The sequence below is a fragment of the Phyllobates terribilis genome, unplaced genomic scaffold (genome assembly GCF_046119375.1).
Source record: "Phyllobates terribilis strain yellow unplaced genomic scaffold, ASM4611937v1 Scaffold_99__1_contigs__length_5935540, whole genome shotgun sequence".
NCBI lineage: Eukaryota > Metazoa > Chordata > Amphibia > Anura > Dendrobatidae > Phyllobates > Phyllobates terribilis.
Window position 1 is genome coordinate 4,590,841 of NW_027362859.1, and position 21,538 is coordinate 4,612,378.

Consider the following 21,538-nt stretch of genomic DNA (forward strand, 5'->3'; position numbering starts at 1 on the left):
AACGTCCTGGGTAGGCCCTGTACTGAATAAGGGTGGGAGCGGCATAGCCCAGGGGTAGATTGGCTCATCCCCGCGAGATTGGCACTTGGGCTCTCTCGGGCTGCCTAACTTGTATTTTGTGTTAGTGGCTGTTGTGGCCCATATTTTGTAGAATTGTTTAACCCTGTCATTTTTGTGACCAGTAAAAAGAAAGTTATTTGCCACTATACAAAGGTCGGAGTCATTCATAGCAGCGCCGCATTCCTCATACACATTCGACCGGCATTCCGGTCATTACAGCGCCACTCATTTGCATAAAATAAGGGCAGAAGCCGCACGGCTATCCCGCAGCTTTGGGGCTGCAGGTGGCTCCTGACCATGGGCACATACCCTTAATGTGTGATTACTGAGGATGTGGTGCATAAGTGGAGTTTTTCCAAGAGTGGGCGGTGTGACTATGGAAGGCTCGAGGAGTGAAGGCTGAGCTGGGGTGGAGCCTGGGTGGAGTCTCACGGGGCCCGAAAATTTTGCCAGTAAGCGACCTGAAATTCCTGGTGGCAGCCCTGCACACATATACATACACTCATATACTAATCTTTTATGATATAGGGGTCTTCTGGAGAGGGCTGCAGAATGCACTGTGGAGGAGGGGACACAGCAGACAGGACTGATTTCAGCTTCCTGCCCCTGCGTGCTGTTTGATGTCCGACTCTCCTCCCCCACCCTCTACTCTTTGAGGAAATGCTGCTGGGAAAGGAACAGCAGGAGGCAGAAGACCCCCTGTAAGACCCTGCAGGAGGACAGACAAAGCAGTCAATCAGCGCTCTCATCAGTCTGATGAGGAATCGTTCATTGGCCAGCGGCCTCTCTCCTGCATGACACGCCCCCTTTTTCAATGGGCGCACTCTGCCCTGGGTATCAAAAATCATGATGGGTGGGAGTGGACAAGGTTAAGCAGCATCGGGCCCCTTGACTGATCGTGGTCTACTGCCTGAGCACTACGCCCCTTCCTGCATGGGACCCCCTCCACCTCTGGGCCTGGGTGCAGCTGCATCGGCGGTGTGTCCGCCCCTTGCTGAACCCCTCGCTGCGGCTCTAAGCAAATGTAATATTATTTGCACACAAACGAGTGGTAAAGAAATCAGTGAGACCCCTGTGGGATAACAACGCCCATTACCAGGGCCGGCTCCAGGTTTTTGTGGGCCTCAGGTGAAAGAGTCTCAGTGGCCCCTTTAACACATACCACGATTCATGATGCACAGATACCGCAGAGAAATATATATATATATATAGTACAATGCAAAGATTTCACTTCTTACATTACATGAGTGATATCTATTGTAAATTCTACAATAGCTCAGAAACCGGCGAATCGCTCCACACAGTATACTGGCCCCCATATAACGCTCCATACAGGATAGTGGCCCCACATATAACGCTCCATACAGAATACTGGTCCCCATATAATGTTCCATGCAGGCTGTGACCCCACATAATGCTCCATGCAGGCTGTTCCCCCCACATAATGCCTCATGCAGGTTGTTACCCCCACTTAATGCCCCACACATGCTGTTTCCCCCACATAATGCCCCACACAGGCTGTTCCCCCCACATAATGCCCCATGCAGGCTGTTCCCCCCACATAATGCCCCATGTAGGATGTCACCCCCCCTACCTTATAATGCCCCATGCAGGATGTCACCCCCCCCTCCCTTATAATGCCCCATACAGGATGTCACTGCCCCTCCCTTATAATGGCCCATGCAGGATGTCACACCCCCCCTCACTTATAATGCCCCATGCAGGATGTCACCCCCGTCCCTTATAATGCCACATGCAGGATGTCACCCCCCCTCCCTTATAATGCCCCATGCAGGATGTCTCACACCCCCTCCCTTATAATGCCCCATGCAGGATGTCACCCCCCCTTATAATGCCCCACACAGGATGTCACATCCCCCCTTATAATGCTCCATGCAGGATGTCACACACCCCTCCCTTATAATGCCCCATACAGGATGTCACCCCCCCTTATAATGCCCCACACAGGATGTCACCCCCCCTTATAATGCCCCATGCAGGATGTCACCCCCCCTCCCTTATAATGCCCCATGCAGGATGTCACACCCCCCTCCCTTATAATGCCCCATGCAGGATGTCACACCCCACCCCTTATAATGCCCCATGCAGGATGTCACACCCCCCTCCCTTATAATGCCCCATGCAGGATGTCACCCCCCCCCCCCTTATAATGCCCCATGCTGGAGGTCACCCCCCCTCCCTTATAATGCCCCATGCAGGATTTCACCCCCCCTCCCTTATAATGCCCCATGCAGGTCACCCCCCCTCTCTTATAATGTCCCATGCAGGATGTCACACCCTCCTCCCTTATAATGCCCCATGCAGGATGTCATACACCCGCTCCCTTATAATGCCCCATACAGGATGTCACCCCCCTCCCTTATAATGCCCCATACAGGATGTCACCCCCCCTTATAATGCCCCATACAGGATGCACCCCCCCCTTCCTTATAATGCCCCATACAGGATGTCACCCCCCCTTATAATGCCCATGCAGGATGTCACACCCCACCCCTTATAATGCCCCATAAAGGAGGTCACCCCCCCTTATAATGCCCCATGCAGGATGTCACACCCCCCCCTCCCCACCCCACCATATAATGCCCCATGCCTCCATACAATAAAAAAAATCAAATACTCACCTCACTTCTCCTTACCTGCTGCCGCTGCTCCAGACTCCTCAGCGACTTACCACTCTGCGCTGTGACGGCTCAGGAGAGAGCGTGGTGTAAAGACGTCACAATGCAGCAGCCGCGGAAGAGACCGGATCTGCTGCGGAGGCACAGGGAGAGGTAAGTATTGTGCTGGCTGCCGGGGCCCTGAGCAAGCGGGGGTGGGGCGGGCGCTGGCACCACTCTCCTCCGCTCACAGGTCCCATAGCGCAGCGGGGTGCCCGACGGCAAGTGGGCCCCCCACCTGCTCAGGGCCCGGGTCCGCCGGGTGCTGACACCGGCCCTGCCCATTACACCCTCAGATGACTTCCCTGGTGGGTACAGTGTCTGAAATGGGGTCACTTTAGGGGGTTGTATGTTCTTCACACCTTGGGGGCATAGCTATTGGCCCCCACAAGTGAGGACTGACAAACACTCACGGCTCCGCTTCGTTCACACGCGGCTCCGCTTCGTTCACACGCGGCTCCGCTCCGTACGCCTTGTACACGCGCGGCTCCGCTCAGTACGCCTCATACACGTGCGGCTCCGCTCAGTACGCCTCGTACACGCGCGGCTCCGCTCAGTACGCCTCGTACACGCGCGGCTCCGCTCAGTACGCCTCGTACACGCGCGGCTCCGCTCAGTACGCCTCGTAAACGCGCGGCTCCGCTCAGTACGCCTCGTACACGCGCGGCTCCGCTCCGTATGCCTCGTACACACTCGGCTCTGCTCCGTACACCCCGTACACACGCGGCTCTGCTACATCCACACTGTAAACCCCTCCTGACCCCACACATAAACTTCAGCTCATCCAGCACCATGACAACCAGCACAGCAGAGTCCGGCATCCACTGAGGCCCCTGATCATGTGACCCCTGACTCCTCCCCTCCTGTGACCTCATCACAGGTCCTGTGCACAGAACAGCCATATATGTGGTGGCGGCTCTGCAGGTGGAGGTATGTGGAGATCCCCCATTACTGGACGCAGGGGGCATTAACCCCTTCAGCATGGAGACGCTTTTGGGGTCTTGTGTTGCCCCTTTATAAGAATCATAAGGTTTTTGTTCTGTTTCCTGTAATAGATACATACGACCCAACTATGGATACAGGAAGGGAGGAAATGTATCGTTCTCATAGTACAGGGCTCCTTTACTGGCCCCACAGTGTAATGCCCCCATTATGCCCCTTATGCAGTATGTATGATGCCCCCACAGTGTAATGCCCCCATTATGCCCCTTATGCTCTGGCTCGGGATAGCACGCGTGCTGGGTCACGCGTGCAATAGATTTGAAGTGCAATAGTTAAAATTGCAGTTATACATGACAGTTGGACAGGGCAGGAGACAGGTAAGGTGCATAAGATATTCATACAAACATGCTTCTCGGTCAGTCATACTGCATTATGCATTAGTCTTATCAATCTGCTTTTTATTTGTTTTCACTTCTGCTTTCTCACAACTCGCCTGCCCTTTAACACATTTTGTGCACTCTCCCTATATCAACCCCTCCCTTCTCCCCTCTCCCATGTATAACTCTGAGGCTCTACTGACATTCCTCACCCACTGCAAGCCATCCTCTACCTCCATACAGCACTCAAAACGTTCATACAAATCATTAGACCACCTGCTCTTTCTCTTCTTTCTCCTTTTACTAGTCGCAGGAAACATCTCCCCCAACCCTGGGCCCCCCTCCACTAGCCTACATTACTCTCCTCCAGCTGCATATAGAAACCCTGCTAATTTTATTAACGTTCAGTGCATGCCCTCTCTTATCGATTTCCATTGTGCTCTCTGGAACGCACGGTCTGTGTGTAACAAACTAACTTACATCCATGATTTTTTCCTCTCTAATTCCATTAAGCTTCTGGCTATCACAGAAACCTGGATTCAGCAGCCAGACACCACCGCTGCTGCTGCTCTCTCGTTTGGTGGGCTGAAATTTTCACATACCGCCAGACCTGGCAACAGACAGGATGGAGGTGTTGGTCTGCTCCTTTCCTCACAATGTGTTTTCCAGGTCATCCCCCCCCAGTTCCCTCACTTGTTTCCTTCCTTTGAAGTCCACACCATCAGACTCTTTAAACCCTTCTCCCTGCGAATGGCAATTGTGTATCGCCCTCCAGGCTCCTCCCGCCAGTTCTTGGATCACTTTGCCACCTGGCTTCCTCACTTTCTATCCTGTGACATCCCCACCCTCATCATGGGCGACTTTAACATCCCCATCGATGATCCCCTCTCCCAATCTGCCTCTCATCTACTTTCTCTAACCTCTTCATTCCGTCTCTCACAGTTTACTAATTCTCCTACCCATGAAGACGGGAATACTCTGGACCTGTTTTTTTCCAGTCTCTGCTTGCTGGATGACTTTACCAACTCCCCTCTCCCGCTCTCGGACCACAACCTTCTTTCCTTCTCTGTTAAGAATTGTCTCCTCACCCGGGACACCCCCACTTACCACACTTATAGGAATACACGTACCATTAATACCCAGCAGCTTATGAACAATCTCCACACATCTTTAGCCCCCATCTCCTCCTTCTCCTGTCCAGACTTAGCATTGTCACACTACAATAATACACTGAAGAGTGCCCTAGATGAAGCAGCTCCTTCTACTCGCAGAAAGATCCGACGCTGGCAACGGCAGCCCTGGCACACGATGCAAACACGTTTTCTTCAACGTTGCACAAGGTGTGCTGAGCGTCAGTGGAGAAAATCTCTTTTAGCAGAGGACTTCATCCACTATAAATTCATGCTCAAAACCTATAACTCTGCCCTTCATCTGGCCAAACAATCCTACTTCACCACCCTCATCACTTCAATGTCCAACAATCCAAAACGACTTTTCTAAACCTTAAACTCCCTCCTGAAACCTAAAGCACAGGCCCCCACCACCAACCTCAGCGGGGAGGATCTGGCCACTTATTTCTTTGAAAAAATCAACCACATCCATGAGGACATCTCAGCCCAATCTCCTCAGTGCCTGGATCCCCTTCCCTGCCGCACTTCAAGCTCACTTGCCATCTTTGAGCCTGTCACAGAAGAAGAAGTTACCCAGCTCCTCGCTTCTTCTCGGCCTACAACTTGCAACAGTGACCCCATTCCTTCACATCTCTTGCAGTCCCTCTGACCGATGGTCACCACTCACCTGACTAAAATATTTAACCTCTCTCTTTCTTCAGGTATCTTTCCCTCCTTATTTAAACATGCCATCATAACGCCTTTACTTAAAAAGCCATCCCTAGACCAGAATTGCGCTGCTAGCTACAGACCTGTCTCTAATCTTCCTTTCATCTCTAAAGTCCTGGAACGCTTGGTCCACTCCCATCTAATCCGCTATCTCTCTGATTAACTCTCTCCTTGACCCTCTACAATCTGGTTTCCGCTCCTTACACTCCACTGAAACTGCCCTCAGTAAAGTCTCTAATGATCTACTAACAGCCAAATCCAAAGGTCACTGCTCCCTGCTGATTCTCCTGGATCTCTCTGCAGCATTTGACACTGTGGATAACCAGCTCCTCCTCACTATGCTCCGCTCTATAGGTCTCAAGGAAACCGTTCTCTCCTGGTTCTCCTCCTACCTCTCTGACTGCTCCTTCACTGTATCTTTTGCCGACTCCTCTTCCCCTCCTCATCCCCTTACTATCGGGGTTCCGCAGGGCTCAGTCCTAGGCCCCCTCCTCTTCTCTCTATACATTGCCCCAATGGACAAACAATCAGCAGATTTGAGTTCCAGTATCATCTCTATGCTGATGACACCCAATTATGCACTTCTTCCCCTGACATCACCCCTACCCTAATACAAAATACCAAGGATTGTTTGTCTGCTGTGTCTAGCATGATGTCCTCCCTCTATCTTAAACTGAATCTCTCCAAAACTGAACTTCTTGTGTTTCCCCCCTCTACTAACCTAACTCTACCTAACATCGAAATTACCTTGGAGGGTTCAACCATAACTCCCAAGCAGCACGCCCGCTGCCTTGGGGTCATATTCGACACTAACCTTTCCTTTACTCCCTATCTCCGATCACTCACTCGCTCTTGTCACCTGCATCTTAAAAACATCTCCAGAATCCAATCTTTTCTCACTTTTGAAAATGCTAAAACTCTTACTGTCGCTCTTATTCACTCTCGTCTGGACTACTGCAACTCTCTTCTGATCGGTTTCCCTCTTACCAAAATTTCCCCTCTCCAATCTGTCCTGAATGCGGCAGCCAGGGTCATATTTCTGTTCAGCCGCTTCACTGATGCCTCCACCTTGTGCCAGTCATTACACTGGTTACCCATTCGCTACAGGGTCCACTATAAACTCATTGCTCTCACCCACAAAGCTCTCCACAGTTCTGCACCACCTTATATCTCCTCTCTCATCTCAGTCTATCATCCTACACGTGCCCTCCGTTCCACAAATGACCTAAGACTAACATCCCCCATAATCCGAACCTCGCACCTCCATCTCCAAGACTTCTCTCGTTCTGCGCCAGTTCTCTGGAATGCTCTACCCCAGACGATCCGATTGATGCCTAGCCCCGATGTCTTCAAGCGCGCTTTAAAAACCCATCTCTTTAAACAAGTCTACCACCTCAAATACCCAGTAAGCTAACTTTCCCCTGTTCCCTCCTAAATACTATTCAGAATCGGCCCCCTACTGATCATCTGTCTCTACACCCTCCATGCACACGATAACTGCACTCGGTAATTGAGTATTGCACTTGAACATACAGGCTGATGACCGGATCATACAGCTTTATATGATAATCCCGACTTATTATAATTGCCAGACCTGAAATAACAAGCACTTTCCACCTATTGTGTCCCCCCATTTCCTTGTACAATGTAGGCTTGCGAGCAGGGACCACACTCCTGATGTACTGTAACTGTTAAACTGTCTCACCTTGTATTGAATTTATTGTTTGTACATGTCCCCGCTTAATTGCAAAGTGCTGCGGAATATGTTGGCGCTATATAAATAAAAATTATCATTATTATTATTATTATGCAGTATGTATGATGCCCCCACACAGTGTAATGCCCCCATTATACCCCTTATGCAGGATGTATGATGCCCCCACACAGTGTAATGCCCCCATTATGCTCCTTATTGAGGATGTATGATGCCCCCCACCCAGTGTAATGCCCCCATTATGCCCCTTATACAGTATGTATGATGCCCCCATTTTGCCCCTTATGCAAGATGTATGATGCCTCCACCCAGTATAATGTTCCTCCAGTACTGCCTGACTACCTGAAGTTGGAATAATCCCTCTGGAGTTGGTTTTCCCTTTCCCTGCTCCCCTCCATGTGGACCCTCGAGCATGTATACATGCATGTAGTGGAGCAGGCCTTACTAGATATCGAGGCTTATTACAGTAATATACAGTATGAGGATGGTATCAGAGGAGAAAGACATTTCTTGAAATCGAGATCAATAGAGTGTAGCAGACATAATGATTTCATGGAGGATCTTCTAAAATTCACTCTTACTCATAACTTCTTTATTTTTGACAGGCAGTACTTCCACCAGCTCACGGGTACTGCGATTGGGAGCCCCTGTGCCCCCTCATATGCTAACTAGGGTTGAGTGAGTATGTTCTGTCCGAGTATGCTCGGGCCGAGCTCCGAGTATTTACAGCTGCTCGGTGATAAGGTTAAATCGCTCCCGTGTGCATGATTTGCAACTGTTTGACAGCTTTATTACATGTAAGGAATGTCTATTTCTTACACATTCCTCACATGTAATAAAACTGTCAAACAGTTGCAAATCATGCACACGGGAGTGATTTAACCTTATCACCGAGCAGCTGTAAATACTTGGAGCTCGGCCCGAGCATACTCGGCGAAAGGGTTAATAGAACATACTCGCTCAACACTAATGCTAACCTTTTCCTGTGCTGGTGGGAGGAATCCACAATATCCAGGGATGATGATAAGTGGTGGCAGCCATATATTGGGGTATGGTACAAATATATTGACTACATTTTAATCATCTGGTCAGGGGCGAGTGAACAATCTTTTGAATGTGTCAGGGAACTCAACATCAATAGAGTGGGCCTGAGATTTATATCTGAATTTAATTATTACCAGTTGCCTTTCCTGGATGTACTAATCTAGATAGAACGGGATGGGACCCTAGGGACACTCATCTACCATAAACCTATAAGCACTAATAAACTATTGAAGTGGGATAACCACCACCCCCATCCCCATAAAAAGAGGAATACCCAGGGGCCAATTTTTATGGTTGAGAAGGTACTGCCATAATGTCACAGATTTTAATATACAGGCAATAGACCTGAACACAAGATTCAGGGAAAAAGGGTACTCCTGGTACATTTTGGACTCCGCATCATCGTTTGCAAAAAAATGGGAGAGACAGACACTCCTCCATACCTAACCAAGAGACCAAGAAAAAGATGGGATAACACGAGTAAGAAAAACTTATGACAATCAGAGTGACCGTATCTTTAATATCCTCAGAAAACACTGGGATAAACTTATGGCTGACCCGGCCCTGAGGGTGCTGTGGGATCTACTCCCACAATAACTTTCAGAAAGGGTTGGTCCATTAGGGACCATTTAGTGCATAGTTTCTACAAAATACCTGCACCCAAGGGGACTTGGCTAGATAAAAGAATCTGCTGTTTCTTTAGATGTGGAGAATGTTGTACATGTAATTGGATGAGACCATGTAAATCTTTCTCGAGTTCCTCCACGAGTAAAATCTTTTTACCAGTGGGATTATTCCAACTGTAAAACCTCAGGATTTGTATATATGGCCACATGCACCTGCCCCCTAGATTATGTATGCAAGACCAAGAGGCAGTCTAGGAAGAGAGTGGGGGATCATTTGGGCGATATACACCATGGTCGGGACACCTCATTAGCGAGACACATGAACAGTGTACATCGAGGTCAAACCGGAGACATCTCCTTTTGTATCATTGAGATGGTTAAACCCAATGTGAGGGGAGGTGATCACAATACATGTATCCTCAAAAAAGAAAGTGAGTGGATTTTTAGACTGGATTCACGAGCCCCTAAGGGACTCAATGAGCAAATTTCCTTTGCCTGTTTTGTGTGAATACAGCCCCATTCTGGATAACATTTTTGGATTTTATACTCTACCCATTGCTACTCAGTTCCCTGTGAATGGGGTTCACATATTGTTGTACTTCATCGAGATATCTGAGCTTCTATATCAGAATTATTTCTTATCAGTTATATCCCACATCTACTATTTCATAATTAACAAGTGTGGTGTTCCTTGTGTATCTCTATGCAATAAGGGTCAAATTTGACCATTTAGGAATATACTGTGGGCCACCATCCCATATTTTATGCCGTGATAAAGTAGATCTACGTGCCTATTGCATGATGGGAGGATGTGCAATACTTGCTTTAGTCTCCCATGACGCTGATCTCAGAGAGAGGATTTTTCTATATTGGTGGAATGCAATCCAATACCATTATGCGCTCTGGTGTGGAACGCATGCTTCCGGACATGCGCAGTCGCAGATAGGAGACTGTGATGCACTCCGGCATGGAACGCACATGTTCGGGCACGTTAGAGCTTTCTGCCCGCCCTTCTCCGTTGTTTTGTGCTGAATTATGGGGAATACTTGAGAATTTATTTTTGTTCTGTCTTTAGTTGATCCCACTGATACATCAGATAAGTCCTCAGAGAATTATAATTAGAGGAACCCATGGACACATTAGGATTTGTGAAGCTGACCTCCGCTCTCCTCTATTTCCTTTGAATTTATTGTGTGACCTGTATTTCAGAACAGTAGCTCTTGGTTTGTTTCACTTCCATGTGTAAATTGAATTTGACTCGTGCTCTTTGATATCTCTTTCAAACTTAGTTTTTTTGATGTCTGAGATCCATCCTCCAGACTTTGTAAATTCTTTTGCATATTTTGTTTGAGTTTTGTATCCAAAAAGGCTTCTACACTGGGCGGAAAACTTTCACCTAGTTTTTTTTCAAGAAACAAATATCAAACACAATGTGACTTGATTATCCTTTATAAACTTATCTTTATTAAGTTTTGAAAAGGAAATACAAATACAAACGCCGGGTACTAGTTGTGCAACAAGTAGTAGGTCAAACATGACCCCATAACCATAACAATAACCAGTATTTCCACAACATTTGAAAACAAAATGAAATAATTAAACACAATACAAAGTAGAGTCACTAGTAGTGCATTGGTTCAATGTGTTTTAGGATATACCAGCGTAGTGACTCAGACTTAAACCTGAAGTCATTACATATTCATGTGGATTAACATACACTGCTCAAAAAAATAAATGGAACACTTAAACAACAGAATATAACTCCAAGTACAGTACAGACCAAAAGTTTGGACACACCTTATCATTTAAAGATTTTTCTGTATTTTCATGACTTTGAAAATTGTACATTCACACTGAAGGCATCAAAACTATGAATTAACACATGTGGAATTATATACTTAACAAAAAAGTGTGAAACAACTGAAAATATGTCTTATATTCTAGGTTCTTCAAAGTAGCCACCTTTTGCTTTGATGACTGCTTTGCACACTCTTGGCATTCTCTTGATGAGCTTCAAGAAGTAGTCACCGGAAATGGTCTTCCAACAATCTTGAAGGAGTTCCCAGAGATGCTTAGCACTTGTTGGCCCTTTTGCCTTTACTCTGCTGTCCAGCTCACCCTTTACCATCTCGATTGGGTTCAGGTCTGGTGACTGTGGAGGCCAGGTCATCTGGCGTAGCACCCCATCACTCTCCTTGGTCAAATAGCCCTTACACAGCCTGGAGGCGTGTTTGGGGTCATTGTCCTGTTGAAAAATGGTCCAACTAAACGCAAACCGGATGGAATAGCATGCCGCTGCAAGATGCTGTGGTAGCCATGCTGGTTCAGTATGCCTTCAATTTTGAACAAATCTCCAACAGTGTCACCAGCAAAGCACCCCCACACCATCACACCTCCTCCTCCATGCTTCACGGTGGGAACCAGGCATGTAGAGTCCATCCGTTCACCTTTTCTGCGTCGCACAAAGACACGGTGGTTGGAACCAAAGATCTCAAATTTGGACTCATCAGACCAAAGCACAGATTTCCACTGGTCTAATGTCCATTCCTTGTGTTCTTTAGTCCAAACAAGTCTCTTCTGCTTGTTGCCTGTCATTAGCAGTGGTTTCCTAGCAGCTATTTTACCATGAAGGCCTGCTGCACAAAGTCTCCTCTTAACAGTTGTTGAAGAGATGTGTCTGCGGCTAGAACTCTGTGTGGCATTGACCTGGTCTCTAATCTGAGCTGCTGTTAACCTGCAATTTCTGAGGCTGGTGACTTGGATATACTTATCCTCAGAAGCAGAGGTGACTCTTGGTCTTCCTTTCCTGGGGCGGTCCTCATGTGAGCCAGTTTCTTTGTAGCGCTTGATGGTTGTTGCAACTGCACTTGGGGACACTTTCAAAGTTTGCCCAATTTTTCGGACTGACTGACCTTCATTTCTTAAAGTAATGATGGCCACTCGTTTTTCTTTACTTAGCTGCTTTTTTCTTGCCATAATGCAAATTCTAACAGTCTATTCAGTAGGACTATCAGCTGTGTATCCACCTGACTTCTCCACAACACAACTGATGGTCCCAACCCCATTTATAAGACAAGAAATCCCACTTATTAAACCTGACAGGGCACACCTGTGAAGAGAAAACCATTTCCGGTGACTACCTCTTGAAGCTCATCAAGAGAATGCCAAGAGTGTGCAAAGCAGTCATCAAAGCAAAAGGTGGCTACTTTGAAGAACCAAGAATATAAGACATATTTTCAGTTGTTTCACACTTTTTTGTTTAGTATATAATACTACATGTGTTAATTCATAGTTTTGATGCCTTCAGTGTGAATGTACAATTTTCAATCTTTAAATGAGAAGGTGTATCCAAACTTTTGGTCTGTACTGTACATCAAACTTCTGTGAAATCAAACTGTCCACTTAGAAAGCAACACTGATTGACAATCAATTTCCCATGCTGTTGTGCAAATGGAATAGACAATAGATGGAAATTATTGGCAATTATCAAGACACACTCAATAAAGGAGTGGTTCTGCAGGTGGGGACCACAGACCACATCTCAGTACCAATGCTTTCAGGCTGATGTTTTGGTCACTTTTGAATGCTGATTGTGCCTTCACACTCGTGGTAGCATGAGACGGACTCTACAACCCATAGAAGTTGCTCAGGTAGTGCAGCTCATCCAGGATGGCACATCAATTCGAGCTGTGGCAAGAAGGTTTGCTGTGTCTGTCAGCGTAGTGTCCAGAGGCTGGAGGCGCTACCAGGAGACATGGAGGGGGCCGTAGGAGGGCAAAAACCCAGCAGCAGGACCGCTACTTCTGCTTTTGTTCAAGGAGGAATAGGAAGAGCTCTGCCAGAGCCCAGCAGGCCACAAATGTGCATGTGTCTGCACAAACAGTTAGAAACCGACTCCATGAGGGTGGTATGAGGGCCCGACGTCCACAGATGGGGGTTGTGCTCACAGCCCAACACCGTGCAGGACGCTTGGCATTTGCCACAGAACACCAGGATTGGCAAAGTCGCCACTGGCGCCCTGTGCTCTTCACAGATGAAAGCAGGTTCACACTGAGCACATGTGACAGACGTGACAGAGTCTGGAGACGCTGTGGAGAGCTATCTGCTGCCTGCTACATGCTTCAGCATAACTGGTTTAGCAGTGGGTCAGTAATGGTGTGGGGTAGCATTTCTTTGGAGGGCCGCACAGCCCTCCATGTGCTCACCAGAGGTAGCTTGACTGCCATTAGGTACTGAGATGAGATCCTCAGACCCCTTGTGAGACCATATGCTGGTGCGGTTGGCCCTGGATTCCTCCTAATGCAGGACAAAGCCAGACCTCATGTGGCTGGAGTGTGTCAGCAGTTCCTGCAAGATGACGGCATTGAAGCTATGGACTGGCCCGTCTGTTCCCCAGACCTGAATCCGATTGAGCTCATCTGGGACATCATGTCTCGCTCCATCCACCAACGTCACATTGCACCACAGACTGTCCAGCAGTTGGCGGTAGTCCAGGTCTGGGAGGAGATCCCACAGGAGACCATCCGCAACCTCATCAGGATCATGCCCAGGCATTGTAGGGAGGTCATACAGGCACGTGGAGGCCACACACAATACTGAGCCTCATTTTGACTTGTTTTAAGGACATTACATCAAAGTTGGATCAGCCTCTAGTGTGTTTTTCCACTTTAATTTTGGGGGTGTAAAAAATGAGTAGTTAAAACCAAAAACACAAATTCAAACAAAGATAAAGGAAAGTGGGGGAAGGGATGTATGGGTAAGAGGGTTAGGGTAATATCAGAGGGGCTCCTGAAGTATAGACTTAAGCCCCATCACACTAAGCGAGATTGCTAGCGAGATCGCTGCTGAGTCAAAAGTTTTGTGATGCAACAGCGACTTCAGCATCGATCTCGCTACGTTTGACACATAGCAGCGACCAGGGCCATGCTGTGAGATCGCTGGTCGTGTCGAAATGGCCTGGACCAATTTTTGATCGTTGAGGTCCCACTGGGTAGCATGCATCGGTATGTTTGACACCTTACCAACGACCTCGTTGGCGACTCAGAACTGGGAAGTCGTTTTCTTATCGAGGTCTGAATCGTCAGAGTAGCTGCTATGTGACAGGGTCCCAACGACCGTCAACATCGTTATGCAGGTCCCTATGGGTCACCGTATCGTTGCTGCGTCGTTAGGAAGATCTGACTGTTTGACATCTCACCAGGGACCACATAGCGACGCAGTAACGATCCCTGCCAGGTCGTATCGTTGTCGGGATCGCTCTAGCATCGCGAAGTGTAACGGTACCTTTAGTTTTCCCCTATGAGGTCAAGGTAATCAGAGGAAGATTTAAACTCCAACCAGTAGAACCATGTTTTATAAAATTTATCATGGGAGTTATTGATCGTATAGGTGAGCTCCTCCGTTAACATAATCGCATTTATTTTGCAGAACCATAGTGAGATTGTCGGGATATTGTTACTTTTTTATAGCGAGGGAATACATGCTCTAGCAGATGTGATGAAGTGTCTCAGTATCGAGTTTTTATATGTTTTTAAAGGGATGTTGCTGTGATGGAGAAGGACGAAAGCTGGGTCAAGGTCTGAAATAAGATCAGTAAATTTACTAATCATTAGTAGTACTTTTCCCCAGAAAGGAGAAAGGAGTTTACAGGTCCAGAAAATATGTAGTAGGTCACCCTCCTCCTCCCCACATGTCCAACACATGGGACTAGCATCTGGGAATATAGAGTGTAGGCGAGTTGGGACCCTATACCACAGAGAAAGCAGTTTATAGCGAGCTGATTGATGATTTGTGTGTCAAGGTTAAGATTCGCTTCCACTGATCCCTCGTTAAGGTGCAACCCAGATCTCTCTCCCATTGAGATTGGAAGCGTGTTTTAGACTGGTCCAGTGGTTCAATCAGTAGGGAGTACGAGAGTGACAAAGTGTGTCTTTATGGGCCAGTATTTGGCGACTTGGTTATCTTATAAGGTTTTTTTTTAAATGTGGACATACACCCTGTAAAACATGCAACTATGTTAATAAAGCTGACACATTTGAAGAAAATCTAACGGGACAGCAATTTGCAATACACAATTTCATCAGTTGTAACACTATAGGGGTCATCTATTTAATAGAGTGTATAGAGAGTTAATTACAATATGCGGGATGCACGTCAGATCTGCTAAAAAAATGTATTAGACAATCATTAAACGTGTCTGTGGTTTCAAGACACTTTTCACAAAAACATAAAGGGGATATCAGATCCTTCAGATATTAGGAATAGAAAAGGCTTATAAACCATTAAGAGGTGGAGATATGAAAAGAAAAATGTTAAATAGAAAGTCATATTGGATATTTAAATTACAAACTAGAGCCCCACAGGGAATGAGCATCAGACAGGATTAATATTACAGTGCAATTAATTGTATTTGTCTTTGACTTCCAGTGATTTTATTGAATGTCTCATGCATGAGTTGTATTTGTGTATTATCTTTTACTTCCATACAATACAGGGTTAAATTTTCTGAGAAGTACTCAGTAATCAATGGACACCCAGGAAAGGGAAGGATATAAAAGTATCACAGAGACTCACATGTTGTAAATCAGGAATAAGCATTGGTTTGGTATGTGGGCACTTGGTGGTATGCCATCACAACAGGTTTTATGAATTCACAATAAATGTGAGGTTTTAACAATATAGACAATGCTGGAGAATCCATCTCTCCTCCTTTCTCTACTTGAACCTTGAAATGTCCCTGACCAGGGCGGCTCCATGCCGTGATCTTCAGACAACGTACATTGAATAAACAGTGAGCTGACCTCCCTCTCCATTTTACCATTATATGCATGTTTTCCCTATAGTGACAAATATTTATTTTTGCTAAAACTGTGATATTTTCACTTTAAAACTTTTTTTAAACTTTTTTTTAACAACTCTCCTTAGTGCGATCATACAACATACAAGTCTCTGATTGCTCCGGTGATGACTGTACTACTGTAGTGCCGTGTATTATTACTGCCTGTGCAATAGTAACGTCCCCATACACATGAGATAAGTGTTGGCTGAGCGGTCATTTGGCAGACGGCTATCTCTCCCGACTCCCCCATACACACAAATATTCCAGCTTTCCTGTGGTTTGTATGACTGACTGTAGGGAGGCCCCCTATAGCCAACCAAAACCCCCAAAATCAGTGCTTCCATGCAACTGTAGTCAAATGTTTATGGGGTCGTTAAAAGGTAACTTTTGGAACGCTGCCTCTGGCCCGGCCTAATAGACTTTCATACATTGCAGGCCCAGACACCATTATTAGGCATTTCAGTATTATAGGAACTAGTCAGCCCCCTACTATCGAGTACTTGGGGAGGAAGGGCATTCACCCGAACTCTGTCACACCTTCTTAGATGCCATGTTTGCTTTTTGCAGGAGCAAGTGGTTAAACTGCCAGGGATTTTATCCCTGTGATGTACATCTATGTTCTGGTGCCCAAAACAGTTCATATAAAACCAAAAACAAATGTTTAACGTGTTAAAAGAGGACAAAATGTGTCTTCTGATTTTTGCATGTTTTTTTTTTTTACAAGAATTGTTGGGGCAAATTGTCTCTTCAAACATTTTAATATCTCCTTTTTTCTGGGGTTTTTCTTGTAATATAGGAAAGCCTAAGGCCAGAAATAAACCCCATAATACACTATACATGTAGGCTTTAGTATCAAATCATTTCTGTCTGCCGTGTTTGTGCAAACAAAACAGCTTTTATAAAAGCCTCAAACTTCTGTGTGTGAATCAGACATGAGATCTAACGTGATAGAAGATGACAGTCCGGTGAAGATGGGAAACATTCATATAGACGGCCGGTGGAGATGTAGTCAGTGACGGACTGTGGTCAAATATGGTTTTATAGCCGTAGTAGAAGATGTTGCCTCATCATGAAGTAGTTGTTTCTCATGTCACGTGAAATAAATATCTCCTGCAGAATTGCTAATGTCAATGACAGTATAAGATAATAACCGCTGCACTACCGGACAGAGGTGCTCGAGTTTGGTCCAAACCTGTACTGTAACTGAGAATAACCTCGGCACTCAATGGTTCTTATAGAAAAATGTTTTTTTAATGCAGTCCAAAAACAAAAGTAAACGTTTCGGTCAATCTGACCTTCATCAGTAACTGTTGGAAATAGCACAAAGAACAAAACAATAAATAAATGAATAATAATACATAATAAAATAAAAAAGCATATACAAATGGATCATAGCACAATAACATGATATCTCTTGTTTAACATGAACAATAAACATGCTGTCAAACAGTGTATAATATTTCGTCAAACCCCATTAATGCGGATACAACATCATAGTATAGAGCAAGTATATATACAAATTGAAGAGAGGTGACACCTACTAGACTGCTGGATGGTGTTCAAAGGTAGGAATTCAAAAGTCTGGAAATATGGTGACACTGGTTGCTTGGGTCTGCAGAAAGGAGCAGAGAGTGGCAGACTCAGAGTTAACCGCTGAGAGGGACTGTAGAGGCAGAGATACCCAGAATAGAGCTGGACGTAGCATACCTGTGACCCCTAGTTCCTGGTTATAAGTTGGTACTGCACGTAGTGGCTTAGAGGAACGCGGTGTCCACCGCTAGTTCCTGGTACTGTGCGCGTTGTCAGGGGCAGGATGGTATCTAAAGGCGGGGGGGCTTGAATAGTGAGGGTGGCTGACCAATTGCCGCCAATCCCACAGGGCTGTGTAGTGTGAACTCCGGAAGTGCACGTGTGTCGTCACTGGAAGTGACTCGCTGCTCCCAAGAAGCTGTGCGTTCCGCAGGCCAGTGTAAATGCATTTCAGTGAGTCGGAAGTTTGAGGGAGAGAGAACATGCGTTTCACCAGTATAGAACATAAGACCCAATGGGCATGAGCCTGATCCAGGAGAGGGGACAAGAGTGTGCCAGAGAGGAATAATCTGCAATAAAGGAGACAATATATGAGTAGGATATGGAGAACAAAACATGTATATTATTGACCTATTCAAATTGAAGACCACATTTCCAAACGTAAAATACATTTCAACATCGGGTCACATAAGATCCCTTGGTGACAAGTTTCTCTATACCAATTGTTCAATGAGAACCCAACTCCAAACATAAAAAAAAACCTTGTATAAAGGCCAGTAGGTCATAGTCCCTATTAAGGCCTTTCGGCTCTAGGGACTGTAATTCATGAATCCAGTAGGCTTCTCTACGTTTGAGAAGGCTCACTCGGTCGCCCCCCCGACGTGGTTTAAAAACTTGTTCCAATACCTGGTATTTGACTTGAGAAATACTATGTCCTGCCGTGATAAATTGTTGAGGAACGGGTAACATTAGGTTTTTGCACAGAATTGTGGACTTGTGCTTTGAAATCCTATCCCTTATGGGCTGTGTCGTCTCCCTCACATAGATTCGGCCGCATGGTCATTTAATAAGATATACCACATATGAACTGTCACATGTAAAGTATCCTTTGATATTGTATATCTTGCCAGTTTGTGAGTGATGAACAATGCTACCCCTGAGGACATTGTTGTATTGACGACATTGGAGACATGGGAATGTGCCCATTTTGGGATTGTGCAATAACCGTTGTGCGAGACCTTGGTGCGCTGCGCCCAAATCGGCACGTACCAGAGAGTCTCTAATATTGGCTGCTCTCTTAAAACACGGTAGGAAGGGTTGTTGGAATGCAGGGATCGTGGTATAGCCGGTTTGTAAGATGTTCCTGTGTTTCCTAATGGTTTTATGTAAGATGTAGGTGAAGGGGTGGAACGTGTGAACGAAGGGGATTCTGTCCTTAGTGTTTGGACGATCAGTTCTGGAATTCGACGCCTAGGGATGCAAGAAGCTAGGTGGATAGCCTCGTTCAGTTAATCTGGTCGACATTTCTTGTAACCTCTGACTGCAGATAGTTTCACTGGACACTATCCGTTTGACCCTCTGAAATTGTGATGTAGGTATAGATTTCTTCATCAACCTTGGATGATTGCTAGAAAAGTGTAATAGGCCATTGCAATCGGTGGGCTTGGAATAGATGTCAGTTGTTAGGTGGCCCTATGTATCCTTGATCACCATGGTATCAAGGAAACTGACACGGCTTGAATCATATGTCATGGTGAAGCTCAAATCTGGCCATGCGGAGTTCAGTGTGGAGAAAAACCTCTAAGGATTCCAAGGGACCCCCCCATATGCAAAAGATGTTGTCTATGAAACGTTTCCAGAGAATGGAATGTTCTTGAAAAAGTGGATTAAAGTAGACCACCTGACTCTCGAAGGCTGACATGTATCAATTTGCATATGGGGGGGCCACAATAGAGCCCATCGCAGTGTCCTTAACTTGGAGGTAATACAGTAGGTGTCCTGGAACAAGAAATAATTATTGGTAAGAACCAAAGTGAGTAATTCATTGCACAGATCAACTACCTGTCGATCCGTGTGTGACTCAATGAGAAGATTCTATACTGTCCTGATTCCTTGGTCATGGAGAATAGATGTATATGGATTTTTTACATCAAAAGAGACTAGGATAGCCCTAGTTGGGACCTTGTTTGAGTTCAGTGAGTATAGAGAGGAAAGCTCCTGTGTCCAGTAGGAAATATGGACTCTGTTGAATGAGGGGCGTAAGGACTTTTTCAAGGAAAATAGACAATGGGGATAGAAGTGTCTCTGTGGAGGCCACAATCGGCCTCCCCGATGGATCTGTTACACTTTTGTGAATCTTAGGCAAGACGTAAAAAAGCGGTGTAATAGAATGTTTCTTTGAAAGGAATTCACCTGTTTTAATTTCAATGACTACCGCCATAATGAAGTGGTTAATGACTGAAGATATTAAAGTGCTGTATTGGGGCAGGGGATCATGGGGCAATCAGCGATGTGTAGTCTGGGCACTAAATTGACGCTCTATTTCCCTGACATAGTCACACTCAGGGCCGGCGTCAGCACCCGGGCAAGTGCCGGGGCCCTGAGCAGGCAGAGGGGCCCACTGGCGGTCGCGCAACCCGCTGGGCTATGGGCGGAGGAGAGCGGTGTCAGCGCCCGCCCTTCTCCGCCGCTTGCTCAAGGCCCCGGCAGCTGGATACTTACCTCTCCCCGTGCCTCCGCAGATCAGCTGTCTTCCTGCTCTGCGCTCCCTGTGACGTCTCAGGTCAGAGGGTGCGGTGACTTCTTTACACCGCGCCCTCCCCTGAGCCGTCACAGGGAGCGCTGAGCGGGACAACGCCGACAACGCTGGAGTTCGGACCCGAGCAGCGGGCAGCAGGTAGCAGGTAGCAGGTGAGGAGAAGGGAGGTGAGTATTTGATTTTTTTTTTAATGTATGGAGGCATGGGGCAGTATAAAGAGGGGGGGGGGCATCCTCCATGGAGCATTATAAAGAGAGGGGGGGGCATCCTGCATGGGGCATTATAAAGAGGGGGGGTGACATCCTGCATGGGGCATTATAAAGAGAGGGGGGGACATCCTGCATGGGGCATTATAAAGAGGGGGGGGGAATCCTGCATGGGGCATTATAAAGAGAGGGGGGACATCCTGCATGGGGCATTATAAAGAGGGGGGGTGACATCCTGCATGGGGCATTATAAGGTGGGGAACAGCCTGCATGGGGCATTATAAAGGGGGGGGGGCAGCCTGCATAGTGCATTATGTAGGGGGGAACAGCCTGCATGGAGCATTAAAAGGGGGGGGCCTGTATGGGGCATTATGTGGGGGGCAACAGCCTGCATGGAGCATTATAAGGGGGGGGACAGCCTGTATGGGGCATTATGTGGGGGGTAACAGCCTGCATGCAGCATTATATGGGGGCCAGTATCCTGTATGGAGCGTTATAAGGGGACCGGTATCCTGTATGGAGCGTTATAAGGGGACCGGTATCCTGTATGGAGCGTTATATGGGGGCCAGTATCCTGTATGGAGTTTTATAAGGGGACCAGTATCCTGTATGGAGCGTTATATGGGGGCCAGTATCCTGTATGGAGCTTTATAAGGGGACCAGTATCCTGTATGGAGCGTTATATGGGGGCCAGTATTCTGTATGGAGCCTTATATGGGGGCCAGTATTCCGTATGGAGGCCAGTATTCCGTATGGAGCCTTATATGGGGGCCAGTATTCCGTATGGAGCCTTATATGGGGGCCAGTATTCCGTATGGAGCCTTATATGGGGGCCAGTATTCCGTATGGGGCCTTATATGGGGGCCAGTATTCCGTATGGGGCCTTATATGGGGGCCAGTATTCCGTATGGGGCCTTATATGGGGGC

General features: G+C 46.7%; 1 protein-coding gene across 1 annotated transcript in view; it reads left to right on the forward strand.

The window, feature by feature from the left end:
- Positions 1–3,593: 3,593 nt before the first annotated feature.
- LOC141198712 (uncharacterized) overlaps positions 3,594–21,538 on the forward strand; it is a 35,988-nt gene continuing 18,043 nt past the window's right edge. The window contains exon 1 of the mRNA XM_073663129.1: positions 3,594–3,668. The gene's annotated coding sequence lies outside the window, so the exon portion shown is untranslated. The remainder of the gene's footprint in view (positions 3,669–21,538) is intronic.